This window comes from Spodoptera frugiperda, chromosome 12 (genome assembly GCF_023101765.2).
Source record: "Spodoptera frugiperda isolate SF20-4 chromosome 12, AGI-APGP_CSIRO_Sfru_2.0, whole genome shotgun sequence".
Classification (NCBI taxonomy): domain Eukaryota; kingdom Metazoa; phylum Arthropoda; class Insecta; order Lepidoptera; family Noctuidae; genus Spodoptera; species Spodoptera frugiperda.
In genome coordinates this window covers 13,405,884-13,424,202 of record NC_064223.1, presented here as the reverse complement: position 1 = coordinate 13,424,202, position 18,319 = coordinate 13,405,884, and the positions used below count along the sequence as shown (strand labels likewise).

The 18,319-nt window shown below is 34.1% G+C and overlaps 1 long non-coding RNA gene across 1 annotated transcript; it reads left to right on the top strand.

Moving 5' to 3' along the window:
* The first annotated feature begins 16,268 nt into the window (after positions 1–16,268).
* On the top strand, positions 16,269–17,076 carry LOC126911276 (uncharacterized). The gene is made up of 2 exons (XR_007705796.1): positions 16,269–16,414; positions 16,563–17,076. It is a non-coding gene; the product is annotated as an uncharacterized LOC126911276 (long non-coding RNA).
* The last annotated feature ends 1,243 nt before the right edge of the window (positions 17,077–18,319 follow it).

Below are 18,319 nucleotides of genomic sequence, written 5' to 3'. Positions count from 1 at the left end.
CAGTTCCATGTATGGAGGGCACTCCCTTTAATTTTTAAATTTAATATTTTTTTATCCAAAATTCGAATAGCGGTTATCGAAATACATCAACCTAGAGAGTTTCAACTATGTAGGCCCAACAGTTTCGGAAATAAATGGCTGTGACATACGGACGGACAGACAGACAGACATGACGAATCTATAAGGGTTCCTTTTTTTGCCATTTGGATACGGAACCCTAAAAAAACATAGCTTAGCTGAGTTCGTTTCCACCAATGCTAAGTGTTTGATATGATTGGTGGAAGCCAAACGCATCCACAGCAACGTAGCATACCACATTTCTGATGGAAAGCACCCTAATATTCTAAATCAGCAGCATTGTTTTGATCACTGTTATCTCAGGTAAATAGGAATTTGCATTAAATCAGATCAGTCAACAATTGTTTGCAATACTGTCTGTATTAACATAATAATGCATCAATCATAGTGCTTAAGCAAATATGTGTTGGTTCGTTACCGATTAATATAATTTAAATGTTATATACCTAGACATATTTAGGTTACCATTTCTAAGCATTTTATATGTATAAGAATAAATAAACTTGGACTTATCATGAAAATATTTGTAATAATGTAATAATATAAGTCTATGATAAGTCCAAGATTTTTTAATTTAACTAATATATTATGTTAGTATTACGTAAATTAAAAAATCTCCATCGCATTTGTATATTTAGCTTTGAAACATTGTAAGGCGACCACCTATTACTTATAAATATATTTAAAAAATGAAACGTCATAGTACATCGTTAATTTTGTATGAGAAATTTAAAAAAAAAAAAAAAACGTTGCCCCACATTAGGATTTTTTCCTGTGTCGTGGGTGCGTTTACAAACATACAAGTTCATATACATGACACCCAGACCCGAAACAACAATTTGTGGATCACACAAAGAGTTGCTCCGTGCGGGAATCGAACCCGTACCCGTTGCGCAGCAGCCAGTTGCCCAGCCACTGCGCCAACCGTGCAGTCAAATTCAAGTAACTAAAACTTTCGCCGCTTATAATTTGGTCACTTTTGATTGTATGACTAAACTAAGTACACATACCATTTGTAATATCGACGGTTTCATTGTTACACACATGCGAAAAACGTTAATATTCTCCATTCGCAGCAAACAATCCCAAAAATTACAATCCAAAAGATAGATTTTTTAAACTTAGGTATCTAATTAGCAATCACAGTATGTAATTTCGAACTTCGTAATTAATTTTATCAACAAAAAATACTTCTCTCCTATGAGATAGTCAAATCCAAAACACACACTTGACTGTTATAGTAACCATAACTCCACCACAACGAATTAAAAGCATCATTAAATTGGAATTACAATTTAAGTACCTACTCCCATAACATCCAAGTCTGACTAATAAAAACGAAATTATACCTTTGAATAATTCCAACAAGAAACAATTTACTTTGAAACTCCCATCATATTAATTCATACTCCCCCACGTTATTATTCCCTAATGATTAAAATCTTCAGATCCCAAAGTCTACTCTAAAATCTTTAACTGCAGTCTCTTGTATAAAAACAAAAGCCAAATAATCTTCTTTAAGGAAATCTTAACAATTATTGCTATTGTTATCATAGCCTCAAATTAATATTGAACCTCACATTACAGTCTAAATAATTTCTCCTAAATACAATTTCTGTACTGTGTGATTTTCTAAGTTAGTGTTGAAGATTTTTTTACACTGTGGTCGTATAGAGGGGAACAAATTCGAGCAATCCTTAGTACTTTGTAAGTGGATCCTTTTTTAACCCCCGACGCAAAAAGAGGGGTGTTATAAGTTTGACGTGTCTGTCTGTCTGTCTGTCTGTGGCATCATAACTCCCGAACGGATGCAGTGATTTCAATTTAGTTTTTTTCGTATTAAAGGGGACTTATGTGCGAGTGTTGTTAGACATGTTTGATGAAAATCGGTTGAGCCGTTTTAAAGTTATGGGCGGTGAAAGTAACGTAAGCGGGAGATTAACCGAAGATCTGCAAATATACCGGGATGGGGTCTCATATGAAACTGCACTGAAATAAAATATTGAAAGATATATTTTTTTACGTAATAACAAAAATAAAAAAAAATAATAAAAAATTAAAAGAAAATTTAATTAAATATTTTATGCAATACAAAAATATAAAACCTGCACCAATGTAATCTTTAGCCTACTTATAGAAACAAAAACTAGTAATTAATAAGTAAAAAAAAATCAAAGCGAACGAGCTTGACCTTGAATGTAATCTTTACCTTAACAAGAATTGAAATTATAGTAAGTATATGTAATATACTAAGCCTAACTAACTTAACCTAATCTACCTAAAAAAAGTATGAATAAAAAATTAAATTAAAAATTTAAAAAACCCCCGACACAAAAACTTAATTTCCCTTTAAAAAGTAAAAAATAATAAAAGAAACCTAATCTTAAAGTACCTAAGAATGTACTAATAATTCTAAAAAAAAAAATACGTCGCGTTGGGGGTCCGCATGAATACGGGCTGCGCTGCTATATTTCTATTTTCTGCGTTATAGTTAAGTACTTGCATTAATTTACTTTAATGTTAACACCAAACAATGAGCATGAAAAAATCGTAGAAAAGTAAGAAATAATTAGGAGCGGTCCCCCAACGCGACGTATTTTTTTTTTTAGAATTATTAGTACATTCTTAGGTACTTTAAGATTAGGTTTCTTTTATTATTTTTTACTTTTTAAAGGGAAATTAAGTTTTTGTGTCGGGGTTTTTTCAATTTTTTAATTTATATGATAATAATGTCTGTTTAAAATGGCATAAAGTTTCTGCATCGCCTTATCTTTGGTCGCCTGTTTGATAATTTATTCAGTGATGGTAAGTGGGGTTGGAACTTTCTTCGGATGGCTGAATATTATTCAGGATTTTTCCATGTAAAATAATTTAACAAGATATAATGTATGGGAATTGTAACAATTTGTTTGACAAGTTGTTCGAAACAAAATGTTCTGGTTCAATGTTTTTTCCAACTGATAAGACAAATGGGAACTTTCTATATCAGTTCCAAATTTAGTGAAAAGAAATAATAATTGGAGTGTTTGTTTTTAATTTCTTACTACATTCAGATAAATATACATACAAAAAAATGATGTTTTTTTACAATTTTTATCTGTTTGTTCTAGCTAATCTCTGATCTAATCTTTTATGGGAAGGTAACTTATGTACTAAGGAGTAACTTAGGCTACTTTTATTAGTCACAATGTCAGTAATCCATTAAATCGACACCAGCAATTTATACTGCGCTAACTCAAAAGCGTACTTTACAGTAGGGCGTTTAAAAGGAAAAACGTGATAACTTTTACATTAATTAAGATACTTTTTTGAAATTTGGTATGCTTAATATTTAATTTATTCATTGTAATATCTCATATTTATATTTTCTTAATTATTTCTATTTTTTGATTTAGCGCAAGTTAGCCGTATACAAACGTAATTCATCAAAAAAATTTTACATCTTATACACGTCTAACTTATGTTAGCGTAGTGTAGTACGGGACGTCGTAGTGCATGATCAATCATCTGATGCATATTTCAATATTTTATAAAGAACATGTACTTACTCACAAAAAGAATAGTTAACGTACCATTAATAAACTAATTAATACGTTAACACATAAGTATTTACTATGTAAAAGTCGCTAAGTCGTTCATTTTACAAACGAACAAGTATACACACGAACGCACTAAACTACGCTAACTATGAGTTAGTGCAGTGTTGCACGGACTTTGACCAAAATGATCCTCGCGCACACTCCGCTAATAATAGTTGGCGTAATATAAATCGAGTGATTTCAAAAAGTACCTTTACTTAGCGTTTTATAAGATTTGTAACTTTCTTATTTTTTCATATTTCTTCTCAATTTTTTTATGACGTATGTAAACACACATTTTAAGCAACTTGGCATAAAAAAGTTTTTTCCAAATTTCGAGTTAGCGTAGTATAAATTGCTGGTGTCGAAATATAGTATCAAGTGTAGTTTGGCCTTCCAAGCAATACTGAAAACTATGCTTTAAAGTATGACAATGGTCTAGCTCTTATTATAAGAAACTCACACATGTTTTAGTACAATATTTTTAGCCAACTGGCAATTTTATTGTCATGCCTACACAGTCATATCTATTTTCTCTAGTCAATTTTCTGCATTTAATAATTAAATTTCACATTTCTTTGTCAAACAAAAACTGCATAGCATCACAAATCCGGCAGTCGTACAAACACTTCAACAGAATTGGAAGACAGGAAAAATCCTTTTTACCGCTACTATCGTCGTCGATAATCAACTGGCGGCCATCTTGAGAAACGAAATAGATTTAAAATGTCGCCCGGCCCATTTTAAGCGCGAATCTGTAGATAACTGCGTTATCTGACTGATGTATATTATTGGGAAGGAAAGGACTGTTTTTCTTGCTTCCAATAAATTTGTTAGTTTTGAAACGTGATTTGTCTCGTCTTTATTTAATGTTTATGTTTATTTTTAACCGAGTTTGGTTTATGTAAGTTTGTGCGCGGTTCTTTCGCGTTTAACTGAACCGATTTTGATGCGGTTTTCATCATAGTATTTGTCAGACTTAGGAAAAGGTTTTGGCATATTACATGGCTTATGGAGGCTAGTTTTTTAACGAAGTAAGTAGATACGTAGTAAGAAGAAATAAATGAAGTGCTACAAAAAAAAAAACGCCTAAAAAATTAAGTAATCTCTCCCACACTGTGAAACAATTACAACAATAATAAATTAATGACATAACAAAACATATTTAGAGAACACGACCAAATTATACTTGTACAACAAACTAAAGCTCGTCTTAATACTGTTTAATGCTACATAAAGCAATAATCGCACGTGTTCCATATTCAGGAAGTTCCGTAATTAATTACTGAACACTGTTCAAGTCTGTTCAGTAAACATATAATATGTACCTATACTCGTATGTACTGTTGCACTAGCTCGTTACAAATATGTTCTTAGCTTAAGAGGAAAATAATAAGGCAACGTGTCTTGCCAAGCGTGCAAGAGGCGGTACAATTATGTATGAGGTATTTGATTTAATTCTATCTTAAGAACGAGTGTCTTTTCAAACTCATAAGACTGATCCATCATGTAGTACTATGTGGGATATGGGTGCGTATGACCTATCGCGTTCCGTGTGCGTCTCAAAGAGCCATCAGAACTACCCAGATGGGCCCTAGTAGGGCTGATGCCAACCCGGAGCTGCGGACTGTCTAGCTGGTTACCGGGGCTCCGGCTCAAAAAGCAGGAGTTGGAACGGGGATGTTTTTAGTCAGTAGGAATCTGACACTCCCTCTCGCCTGGCCCAGAGCGGGAGAAGTAATCGATTTTCCCCCTTAAAAAAAAGTACTTTATGGGATACAGCAATAAAATCTTTTTGTCTTGCGTAGATCTGTGTTCTGTAGTAAAAAAATTAAGTAATGAATTGACAACTAAGTAGGCGTGACAAAATATCTAACTACTACAGTTTAATAAACCAATGTAAACAAATTCAATAATTGGTTTAAAAAACTTACAGTAAGTCGACATCAAATAAATACATGTTATTTTAAATAAAATGTTTCCCTGTAAAAATTATTGCATAAATGTTTCCATGCATGGTATAACAAAAAACTATATGAATATGCTTTATACATATAAAATGTTGTATGTGTATCAATGGAAACGATTCTAGCGTTATAAAATATGTTACGCCAATTTGAATGTTGAATAAAATAACGTTTTCTATTTTGATGTGTTCATAAAAGTAATTCACACATATACCGGCACATCGATTATTTATACAAGTAATGTCAAATAGTCTCGCTTTCGACTTTAAACGAGCAACTAGATCACCTTATGGTAAGCACTCACCGTCTTCCATGGATACTCGTAACACCAGAGGCGTTACAAATGCGTTGCCGACCTTTTGAGGGGCTAGAAATTTATGGGGGGTTGGGGAATCGGGCATTGGGAAGATTGAAAAGAGGGTAATTGGACCTCCAGTAACCTCACTCATACAACGCAAGCGTTGTTTCACGTCGGTTTTCTGTGAAGCCACTCACAGAACTCCGATCACTCCAGTCAAGCCGGCTCATTCATGCCGAAGCATGGCTCTCCCACACTTGAATGTTATGTCATTCTATTTATGGATCCGTCAAATATTCTTCATAACATGTTCTATTTTGTTGAACATCACTGTCTGGGAGTTTACCCTCACATTTACATCACAATATTGAAGGCGAAAAGGTTAATAGTATAGATTTCTATTGCAAAGGTTTTGCCTTTAAGGGTTGACTGAGTTTTAACCGATATTTGCATATACTATTATTGTGTGTATCTACAGCGTTAAATCTTTTGAATCACGGGGAATAAGGTCTAAATGGGGTTCAGTTGAAAAAACCCGAAAGTTGTTCTATGAATGCGTGCTATGGATTATGTTCTGTGGATGGTTTCCCTACTATCCATACATCGTATACTCAATCAACTCAACATTGCATCTTCCTCGCGCAGCTACTTTGCGGCGGCGCATCTTCAAAACACAGCTACATAGCTTAGTATCGGTGGAAACAGTCACATTGTTTCACAGCCCAGCTACAACATCCTCGCAGCATAGCTTAAGATGAGCTATGCATCTTTGATGTATAAGCACTAATTCGGCCTCCGGTAACTTTACTATAATATAAAAAATATAATATAATTTATACAGTATAATAATTATAACGAAACTTACTATGTATCTCAGCTTAGAATTACCACGTTGAATAAAAACGCTAGGTGACTGTCCACTGTTGTGAGCTAATCCTACAAAAGGGGTTTTCAAACAAAAAGTTGGTTGGGGCTTATTGTAATAATTGCTGTAATTATGGCACTAAGCCTTCACAACTTTGCCTTCGCGTTGCTGGATAGTAGGTAATGGTCATTTGATAGACGTAGATACGTAAAATGATATTTTCATAAAACTATAATGACAACAGTATATTTTATATAATTAAAATAACTTGGTGATTATGACATGAATGCTATGCCACCATATACCTCTCTAGGAAACAGAATTCTATTTTGAAATAAAAAGTGTGTTCAGTTTTATTCAAGTCAAACCTGAATCGAATCGATCTTAGCCATAATAATTAGTATAAAATTCTGTCATAATATTGAGTTCAAAAACATTACACATAAAAAAAAACTAATCCCTTTAGCCACAACTAACTAAGGCGACGTTGGACAACGAAAATTTAATAGCTAAGATGACTAGCTGTTAAAATTCACCAAAAAATTTGCAAGCCGAGGAACGAGTGTTCCGAAAATAGCCAGGAAAAATAACAGGATGCTATGTAGACGAAATATGTAAACAACGAACATAATTGTGCCCGTCCCGCCCCAGAGACGAGATGTCACCGCTCCATAATTAATTATTTCATTATAAATTTCACGTAAATCATTAAAAATTCTCCCCGCGCCGTGTCTTCTAATTACAGTGGCCAGGTTTGAGTATATCGCGCGCTACACGCTAGGCAAAGCTAAGCGAGAAGAGTAATTTTATTTGTTGTTTGTTCTTCATAATTAAAATCAGCTTTGAATTATTTCTGTCTGGTGGAGATTCTGCTGTATATACTGTATAACACACTTGTTGATTCATTGTGCCTGTTTTTCTGACGAATATATCACACTTCATATTAAAAAGCGTCATATCATATTAAATTTGGTATACCGACATAAAATACTTTTATGCCACCAGAACGGTCGAAGTCGTTGGTAGAAGTTACTCAAATAATATTCAGAATATCCAACACAATAGTTGTCCTATTTGCCTCATAGTACAAAAATCATTAGCCATAATAAATTTATAATACTGTAATACTCTGCTCATCCCCGAACTCGAACCAGAAAACAACGAGGCAACACCAACGAAATAACAACCAAAATTTACAACTAGCAGCCATAACAAATATCAACGTTACTTCAGTACAGCACCGGCCTAAAGGCCCGCTATTAAACACAGAGAAATTGTTGTATTATCATCTCACGGCCCATTAATCTTCCACACGTTTCAAATGTTTTTCATTAAAATCTATTTGTTAGAAGCACGCACTTCCTTCCACATTTCTTAGTACTTCATTATTATATGTTCTCGCTTTATTTCTGAAACAAATAAAAGTGCAATGCGCTTGTGTTTCTAGATAGACTTATTCCATTGGGATATTTCCGTGTATGCTCGTGACTACTAGGATATCTATTTTTATTCTAGTTGTTTTATTGTTGCTCTATTAGATAATTGTACTGAAAACTTTAAAATAAAATTAAATGTATTTTCTTTGGAGATCGAACTTCAAATAACGTAAACACACTATAGTTGGCACAATCAATAGGCACGCGTCTACATGCCCGCATCGTACGCATCGCACGCACCGCACGCAACGGATTTTAATTTGTCTTTTATAGAAACTCATACAACTGCGTCCAGTGATCCGCATCGCATGCACCGCATCATCAGCAATGCTTACATGCGATGCGTACGATGCGGGCCTATGGACGCTTACCTTAAGAGGTCAACTCTGACGTTTGTCAGTCTATGTTCCGCTGTAACTTGTTATGAACGTCCTGGAACGTCAACGTAAATAATTAAAAATCTAATTCATAATATTAATTCATTACTTCGTTACTCATACATTATCATAAAGGATGTCATAAGCATCAAACTTGTCTTTATATTACAGAAGTGTATTTAAATAGACAAATTATTGATTTAAATAGACGAATTATTAAAAATAATAGCCAAAGGGGCCGCACATTACAATAGTGATGTTACGTGTCAGTTGTCCGTTTTAAAACCTATTGTAATTAATATTCTTAAAAATCAGACTATAATTGCAATTGCTACTCCTAATAATCAACCAACTTTTTCACAAACGACTCTCTTGTTGGCTGTGTTGAAAAAACAACATCATTATAATGGCTCTCATGAGTCGGCACTTGAAAAGAAAACTAATTATGAGGTTACAACAAGTTGAAAAGATTCAAGCACCCAACTCATATAATGTAAAGATTTCAAAGATCCTACAAACTTAAGTCAGTAACTTTTTATTCTAGTTTATTTTTGCCTCTCCCAATAGAACTTATCGTATGCTGAATAGCAAGGCAACTCGATAGAAATCTGCTTCGCATACAAAACTTACTACGTATTCAATAGTAAGCCAAACTTTACTGCAACTGAGGCTAAATTACGGACCAGATGCTGGAAACTTTTTTCCAGTACTGCTATCAGAGGGAGCCACTTGAAAACAATCGGGAACTGGTGTAATTATAATTCTGGAGTATTCTCATTAAGTTTTAATGGGGGATCTTCAGCAAATCAGTTTGGACAGCTGAACCTCAGCGCCGTCTGACCTCTGGACGTAATTAAATGAGCTCGGATAATCTCGCCGTCACTCGAGACCTGTGCTTGTAATGCAGTTATTTAGAAGTCACAACTACTGGTCTTGAAATGGTGCTACATTAATTCTTAGTTGTCTAGCTACTTGAAATATGAATCTGGTATAATTATATCCTTGTGAAATAAGTTAAGCTTCTACGCAATACAAAATAAAAAAGTATTGTTGTCAATTATTGTTTTGTCTAATATAAAAATGTTATTTTTAAGTTTAATTACATTGTTATTCTAATAATATAGTAGTTGTCCAGGAAATCTTTTTTTAATGTGGAAGAGCCAGCTTCGATACTAATGGGCCGGCTCGACTGGAGTAATACCACGGCCTCATAGAAAACCGACGTGAAACAATGCTTGCGTTGTGTTTCGTTGTGTGAGTAGATACCGGAGGCCCAATTACCCTTTCCTCTTTTCAATCCTCGATTTCCCAACAAACCTTAAATTTCTAACCTCCAAGGGGCCGGCAACGCACTTGTAACTGCTCTGGTGTTTCGGGTGTCAATGGGCAGCGCAATTGCATTACCATCAGGCGACGCGACACATCTGCTCGTTTACCGGCTCATTACAGAAAAAAAAATCTATGTTCTATAGTTATCAAGATCATTTTATTAACCTCGGTTCTCAGACTTTTTTAAAACCATAATTATATATGAAAAGCTGTCGAACTAATCTTTAAAGAGGTCGTATAGTAGGGGCAAAATCTCTAATCTATTTAAGCGTGGTACCAGCGAGTGCAACGTCTTGCCTTCAGCGAAGATAAACCATTAGAAGGTGAATGTACTATTCTATGTATATAGTACTTCTACCATAACTTTAACACTAGAAGGGCCATGGCCGTCAATTTGACGGCAAAATAATTTTGATGGCTAATAACTTTTTGTCTGTATTTCAGTTTGTATTCATATTTAATGACTTTTCATAACTTATGATTGTATAAGTTTTAACTTAATAAAAATAAATAAATAATGATTGATATGCGGGGTATGCTTACTCATACCTAATAAGACCGGACGCCGTCAATTTGACGGCACTTGAATACTTTGAAGTGTTATAAACAAAAGTTTTGTTTCTACCTTATTATCTTACCTATATATTTATATGTTGTGTTTATTGACATGTCTTACAGTTTCAACGTGATTATTTGAAGAGAATTGTCGTATATAATGAATTCCAATCGGCGTTCCAAACAGCTCTCGAGTTTAGCCAAATAGAACGAGAGTTGTCGCAACTTTGTAATATTGAAGAAGATGACTCAGGTGATGAAAGTGGCAATGAATTATCAGTAACGCATTGTGATAACGAAGATGAAGATTGTTTTCAGCTAGTACCAAGAAAGTTCTACATCTGAGGATTCAGAAGCCGACATTCCAACTGAAAGTCATTTCGACAGTGAAACGCCCAGGACAGTAATTTACACAGCGAACGTGGTATACGTAGACTTAGTCGTGGCAGAAGACCTGGATCCAGCGGAAGAGCTAGTGCATTCGGGAAGTATAACACGTGGTGGGAGGCAAGTCAGAACGTCATCATTACCCGAAATAGGTATGAGACAAGTGGCTAGTGATGGCACTGAATGGACGTGTATTCCTAGTTTTAGTGGTGGAACGACGGAATAATATTCTAGATTTGGCCGCCATAAATTCATGGATTATTTATCGCCAAGTTACAGGTGAAAACATTTCTCGTCATAAATATTCTACAAGTTGTAAGTGAACTTCGCGCAGAGTACGTGAATAAAAAACAATTGCATCAGCTTCGTTCAACGTTTGGATAACATAACTATTGAAGAAGAACAGCCTTCTACATCACAAAAAAGACGACAATGTCAAATTAATTCAAAATGTAAAAAGAACCGCACTTGTGACTTATGTAGGTACTATTTGCCAGAAAGCTGTTTGTGGTCAATGTGTTAAAATGTATTTAAAAAAATTATTTGTAATAAATGTTTTATGTAACTAATCAAAGTATTTAATTAAAAGCATTAATTAAAATTCGTAATTTTGTTTTTATGACACACATATTTCAATCATATTTTCTCCGTAATTATCATATACCGTCAATTTGACGGTCGCGGTCTTTGAAGGTATGCAATTTCCCCGACCCTTCTAGTGTTAAAGCAGTTTATTTGTCGATACTCGATAGTGACAACATAGAATAATTGTATTATAACTTTCATAAGACATACTATATTAATTATTATGCTATCGGTTTACTCACGTAACTGTTTGACGAGTAACTCGACTAGTTTTAAGCCATGCTAGAGGCTCATATTCATGAGCAGCATTCCGCGACAAACGCGGCGTCGAGTGTAGTAGTAGCCAATCTATACATATAATAAAATCGTAGAAAAGTGCTGTCTGTACATTGAAAATAAAAATAAAAAAAATAGCAGGGGTTATTGTTATGTCGATGTCGAACCCAAAAATGTAATTAACTTTTTTTTGTCTGTTTGTCTGTTTGTCTGTTCGTCTGTGCGCGCTAATCTCAGAAACGGCTGATCCGAGTTGGATGCGGTTTTCACGAATATATTGTGGGATGCTTAAATTTACATTTAGTGTTTGTTTCATGTCAATCGGTTCATAAATAAAAAAGTTATGTCAAATTAAAGAATCACGTCGAACATTCTATGCTTATATTACCATTAATCTCCGCAACTATTTGACGGATTTGGTTGAAATTTGGTACAGATATAGTTTAGAACCTTAGAAAGGACATAGATATATTTTTATTTCAAAAATCAAAAAATAAAAATAAGAAATAAATTATTTATAAATAATTCTATGTCGATCGTTACACGACTTCGGTTCATGTTATTGTTTTAATTCATCGAAAAAAAGTAAATAAATAGTAAACGTAGAATATTTTCTAGGGTTTGTCAACCCGCAGCAATAATATGTAGCAGGTGTATCGAAGTAATCCATACGTTTGTTCGTTCAGCAAAAAATAATATCAATATAATAAAAGGGGTCGATTTTAGCATTTAGTACAAAGAAAATGCTCTAACGGAGTACGATAATTCTACGTCGATCGTTACACGACTTCGGTTCATGTTATTGTTTTAATTCATCGAAAAAAAGAAATAAATAGTAAAAAGGTATGAAAAAAATGTATCAATATAATTAAACTTTTAGTACAAAGAAAATGCCCGAACGGAGTATAAATAAATAATCCAAGTTGTCTTTATCCTCGATAGATGGCGTTGGGATCGAAATAGATCGCGCTATGGTTTCGTTACATTCATTTGGTTGGGTATCGGCCGAGCGCTTCGGTACTATCGTAGAAAAAGTGTATTATCAGTCGTATGATTATTTGTCTGTAGTGGTCCTGCTGTTTCGTATATTCTAAATTGGTTTCGTTGTATTTGTCAATTAATAAGTTTATTTGTTGGGTTTTCCTGGTTTTTTGGTTAAACTATTTAACGTAGGTTTAGTTTGATATCGATTATTAGTAGTTACTGTAGTTAGTTTTTTTAATAAAATTGTAAGTCTACAATTAGATTAGATTTAAGTCGTTTCTTTTAAATTATTTATTTAAGCTTGGTTATTATAGCATAGAGGATAGGTTGTAATATAGTTTCTTCATTTAAAAAATATAAATTCGTAATTCGTAGCTTTCTTTTGTTTTAAGTTAGTTTAAGTCCGTTTTTAAACTATTTTTTCAATCGCCCTAAGTGAGTATACATCTATTAAATTCAAACGCAGAGCTCATTATGTTGATTTTTGAAGAGTTCCCTGGAATATCTTCCACATCTCATTTTTGAAGAGATCCCGCGAGATCGGGAACTATGTGGTTAAATATTATAATAAATCTGTAGAAGGTTCAATTCTGTACATTGAAAATATTGAAAGAATAAATAGCAAGGGGTGTTACTGGATCGATACCAAACCTAAATATGTGATTAAATTTTTTTTTGTCTGTCTGTCTGTCTGTATGTCAAACATATGAAAAAGTTCAGGCATCACATGAAAACTAACGGTTCGATTTCGATGAAACTTGGTATAATTATATCTTACTATCCTGAGCATAAAATGGGATACTCTTTATCCTGGAAAAATACGTAGAAAAAAATCCTTATTTTTCAGTTTTATTCTACAGAACGCGAGCTCAACAGCAGTAGCTCAATAGAGGGATCTAGAACTAATTATTATGGGCCTCGCCGTATTTGGGTCCAACAGATATTTATAAGATGTCATTGTCTAGAGTTACTCAAAATGGAGAAATAAAACTTCCACGCGAAGACCGACATCCGCGCGGACGGAGTCGCGGGCGGAAGCTAGTAACATAATAAATAACGACATATAATTTTTGTATGCCAAATTTTGCAGCGCCTCTAGTGGTCACTTACAGAACTAAAATTTAGCATACTACAAATTTACGTCGAGTTTGAACAAATACTATTGTTTTAAGCTTATAGTAGAGGTATAGTACAGTCTGCTTCTAGTTAGGATCCAGTTATTGGCGCCCAGACCCTAATTTAGATGAACGGTTGATCTAGACTTAGCTAGCTAAAGCTTAGTTGGACTTGAATCTAGTTCCTTGACATTTTTATTACTTTCTTTGTCTTATCTTAGAGATGGATGGGCGACTGCTAAATACGAGGTTTTGACTTTATCCTTTGTTCTTTGTGTTATACAGAAAATACTAGGTTATTAAACAATATTAATGTCGTGTCGTATCATCGTGACGAAATCTGGGCTTATAATCTCTATTATATAAAAATCAATTGCTGTTCGTTAGTCCCGCTAAAACTTGAGAACGGCTTGACTGATTTGGCAAATTCTGGCCTTAAATTGTTTGTGAAAGTCCAGGGAAGGGTAAAATGTGAGAAAAAAATGTGAAGTTTAACGGGTCAGCTAGTTTCTAATAAAATTGTAAGTTTCAAATCGCCAACCCGCATTCAGCAAGCGTGGTGATTAATGCTCAAACCTTCTCCGTGCGAGAATATTATCATTTATTATTAAATTAGAGATGAATTTTAAAAGTGAAGTACAAAACCTTTATTTTTGAAGTCGGTTAAAATATTCAGGATTTAGTTAAACTCTCTACCTTAGTATAGGCACAAATAGTAATTTATGTAAATGTATGTTTATAGTTTAGTACCTACTTGAGTATATTGTGTAATCTCTTACTATGTACTTAGGTGGTATGTTAATAGTCTCAAATGTTCGTAACGAGCGGAATTAAGTGCTTAGATATAATATCTAACTTAGTTAAGTGATTGCTAAGCAGAATGTATTAATATGAGCCAAAATCACTTCTGTCTGTATTACATACATGGATTTAATGAGATGTTTGTTATAACATACAGAGGAGTTGAATTGTAAATAGTAAATGGAAAGATTGTCACAACAAGTAACATAGACAACAAAGAAATATCAACAGAAAATTGATCCGTAGTTTACAAGAGAAAATTCGTATGAATATTTTCTTCTTTATGTGGCAGGGTTTGTCAACCCGCAGCAATAATATGTAGCAGGTGTATCGAAGTAATCCATACGTTTGTTCGTTCAGCAATGATTATTGAAGTGGATTCATATTCAGAGACGGTATTGCCACTAAAATATGGAATTTCATGTATCTAATAGGGGTCGATTTTAGCTAAAAGGTCGCCTATTCGATCTTGCCTTGGGTAAAGTTTGTTCCAACGATATTGACACGACCCTCCGATTTGGGAACTCGTTGCGTTTCATTTATTGTTCCTCTTGATTGAATGACGTCATTTGTTTTTGGATGTAGGTTCTTTTCGCAATGTGAAATGTGTAAGGGTTTTTTTTTAAATAATTGAGCTACAAATTTAGAATAAATAAAATATGTGTTGTACTTAAATAAAATTGTTTTTCATTTAAAACATAAAGTAATCGTCCAAAATACTTAAAAATAATACTTTATCAAATTTTTATTGTAACTTTCATGAGAATAAATTAATTATTATGTTATCGGCTTACTCACGCAACTGTTTGACAAAGAACTCGCATATGAGCCTCTAACATAGCTTGGAACTAGTAGAGTTTGATGAAAATATCAAACAGTTATGTGCGTAAACCGATAACATAATCATTAATTTTGTAGAAACTCGAAATTTAACTCAAACTCTCATACTTCGCCCTCCCTGTCCTAACTCCAATGAGGCAGTCCGTAATAAAATATTAGGTACTGAGAATCCGAGTAAATGAAAGTTAATCCCCGAAAATCCTCTGAAGCTACCCAAGGTGGATTCTTTAGAAGGAACAATATAGGATTAGATTGTAAAGTAAAGCTAAGTCAGTCAGTCAGTCAGTCTGCTTTTATTAAGATGTAAGACTTAAGCTCTAGTCAACTAAGATCAAGCACTGAAAGATTTAGTTACCTAGAGATAAAATTGTTTCAGCTTCATTTCGGTGACGTGTATATGTTAGTCGCGCCTTTTAAATCCCCAAGGGAAGGTATCTAGGGAGGCACCGGTTATGTTATGAGTGCCATGTAATAATATGTAATGAAATGGGCTGGTAAATAGGCTACAAAAGAGCACTAGTACACGTCACACTTTGCAAAAAAAATCTAGATAAGGTCGGCATTTCCTAACGGACTACTCTGAGAAGAAATGCCGAAACAATGTAGAAAGTCTATTGGAATAGACTGGACGCAAGTCGGCGTTATTGTTTCTTTTTTAACTCCAATAATAGTGTAGTCTTGTACTTAATACACAATAGTGTTGTTGTACTTTGTCTGACCACGCCGCGTATTCTTGAAACCAGTCTCAATGGCAATTAAATTTGATTGTAATAAAATCTCTATAATAATTCAATGTTAACCCTAGAGAGATAATCTACGTCTTTGAGACGCACGGCCAACACAAATATTGCTATAATTTTTTTATTTCGCATCGTACCGTTCTGTCCTTCTAAGTTATCCCAGTGGCCGGGCAGACCTTTCGCGAGACGGCTGTGTCGCCCTGGTAAGTACAATAATTACGTAGATACAGGGATGGCATACGTTCGAGAGACGTATGATTATCCTTTGTGTAACTTTTGAACCTCATTCCCAGTAGTAATAGTTCGTTTTATTTATCGTTTTTTTTTTTATATTTTACGTCATTTTGGTAGTCTATTAGAATGGCTGGACGCGGGGCCCTTGATAACAACCAAATTGAAAAAAATATTGGAGAACAGTGAAGATGAGATTCTGTCAGAGAGTGACAGTGAAGTGGAGGATGAGTTGAATCAAGATGACGTGCAGAGTAACACCGAAGACGAATTTGTTGATGAAGTTGCTGCTGAAGTAATAGACTCAACATCGGAGGAATTGCATGTCCGTCAAAAATAAGAAGGATGTCGAAAATTACATGTTATAAATATAATAAAAGCATTTGTGGTGAACATAAAACTGATATATGTAAAGGCTGTATCTAAATGTGATTTAAACTTAAAACTTGTTGATTTTTTATATGAAGCTGTTAATTAGTCCTTATTCTATAATAATAAGTAAAAAAAATATTGATTTTAAATTTAAGATTTACATAATTACTCAACAAAGGAAGACTTTATATTTTTTTAGTTATTTTGTAAGAGGTTAACAAAATTTCGTTGTTTTTAAATTATATTCATTTCCTAATTGTAATTATGCTTTTATTTGTCGTAGAAAACCCGTAACTAATGATTCAATAACTTTTTAAAAGGTTATTTATGTAAACTTGTCCCATAGGCACTTATAAATGCGAATACGTCTCATAGACGTATGATTATCTTTACCGTAGGTCGAAATAAGATTATCTTTCTAGGGTTAAAACGACCCTAATCGTACCTTTTAAAATAGTCAAGTCCAAATCCAATGGCTCGAGTCACGGCGATGACTTTCGGCACTATCCAGATTAAGTGGGAGTAAGACCCAGGAACCCGTGAACACCATCGTTGATAGATGAGCTTGGATTCATTCGTTCAACAAAGTAAATAATAATAGACTTCATAATATTGATGCCGATGAAATGACCACCACTACCCAATCTGGGATTAACAGGATGATATTAGATTGGTGATAATTAAATTTTGAACCAAATTACCATGATGCAAATCTCACTAGTTTTGTTGTTCCAACAAACTGCAATTTATCTAACAATGTACACCATGCTGGCAAAGTTATGCGAAACGGTTAAAAACTTTACCAGCTGGTGCAGTACTTCTTCAATTCCCAGGCGAAGGAGAAACTTCACAAATCATATAATTCTGAGATTAAACTCCCTTGCTGGCAATCTTTAAACTATTTCCTTGAGTTTCTGAATACATTTAAAAAAAAGTAAGGCATTGACATTTTTCGCTACAAAGTCTAGCTGTTTTACAATTTAAATGCAGTTTAATACGAAACTTTAAACAAACCTTGTTTTTAGTGAATTTCAAACAGTACAGTTTCTGATTTATTGCGGAACCCGTGTTGTGGATAGTTTTAAATTGTATTAGTAGTTTGTGAATGTCGAATGCGGTGAAACAAAGGAACTAAAAATACGAATATTGATGTGCTTTATACACAAATGCAGTTGATTTAAAATTTATAGTTCAGTTTTTTTAAGGGTGAAAATCATCCAATAGCGAGAGAGAGTGTCAAACACTTACTGACTAAAAACCACCCCGTTCTTACTCCTGCTTTTCGAGCCGGGTAAATCCGTTAGGTAGTCCGCAGCTCCGGATCAGGCATCAGCCGTACTGGGACCTATCAGTGGTAATCTGTTGGCTCTATAGTTGCAGTTGGACTCGCGATCTCTCCACTAATAACTAACAAATTTTGAGAAATCGTGTGTACAACTGCCAAGCGAGATCATTAAGCGAAAGAGGAATAAATAAAGTATTCCAATAATTCCCAAAACCTCCAG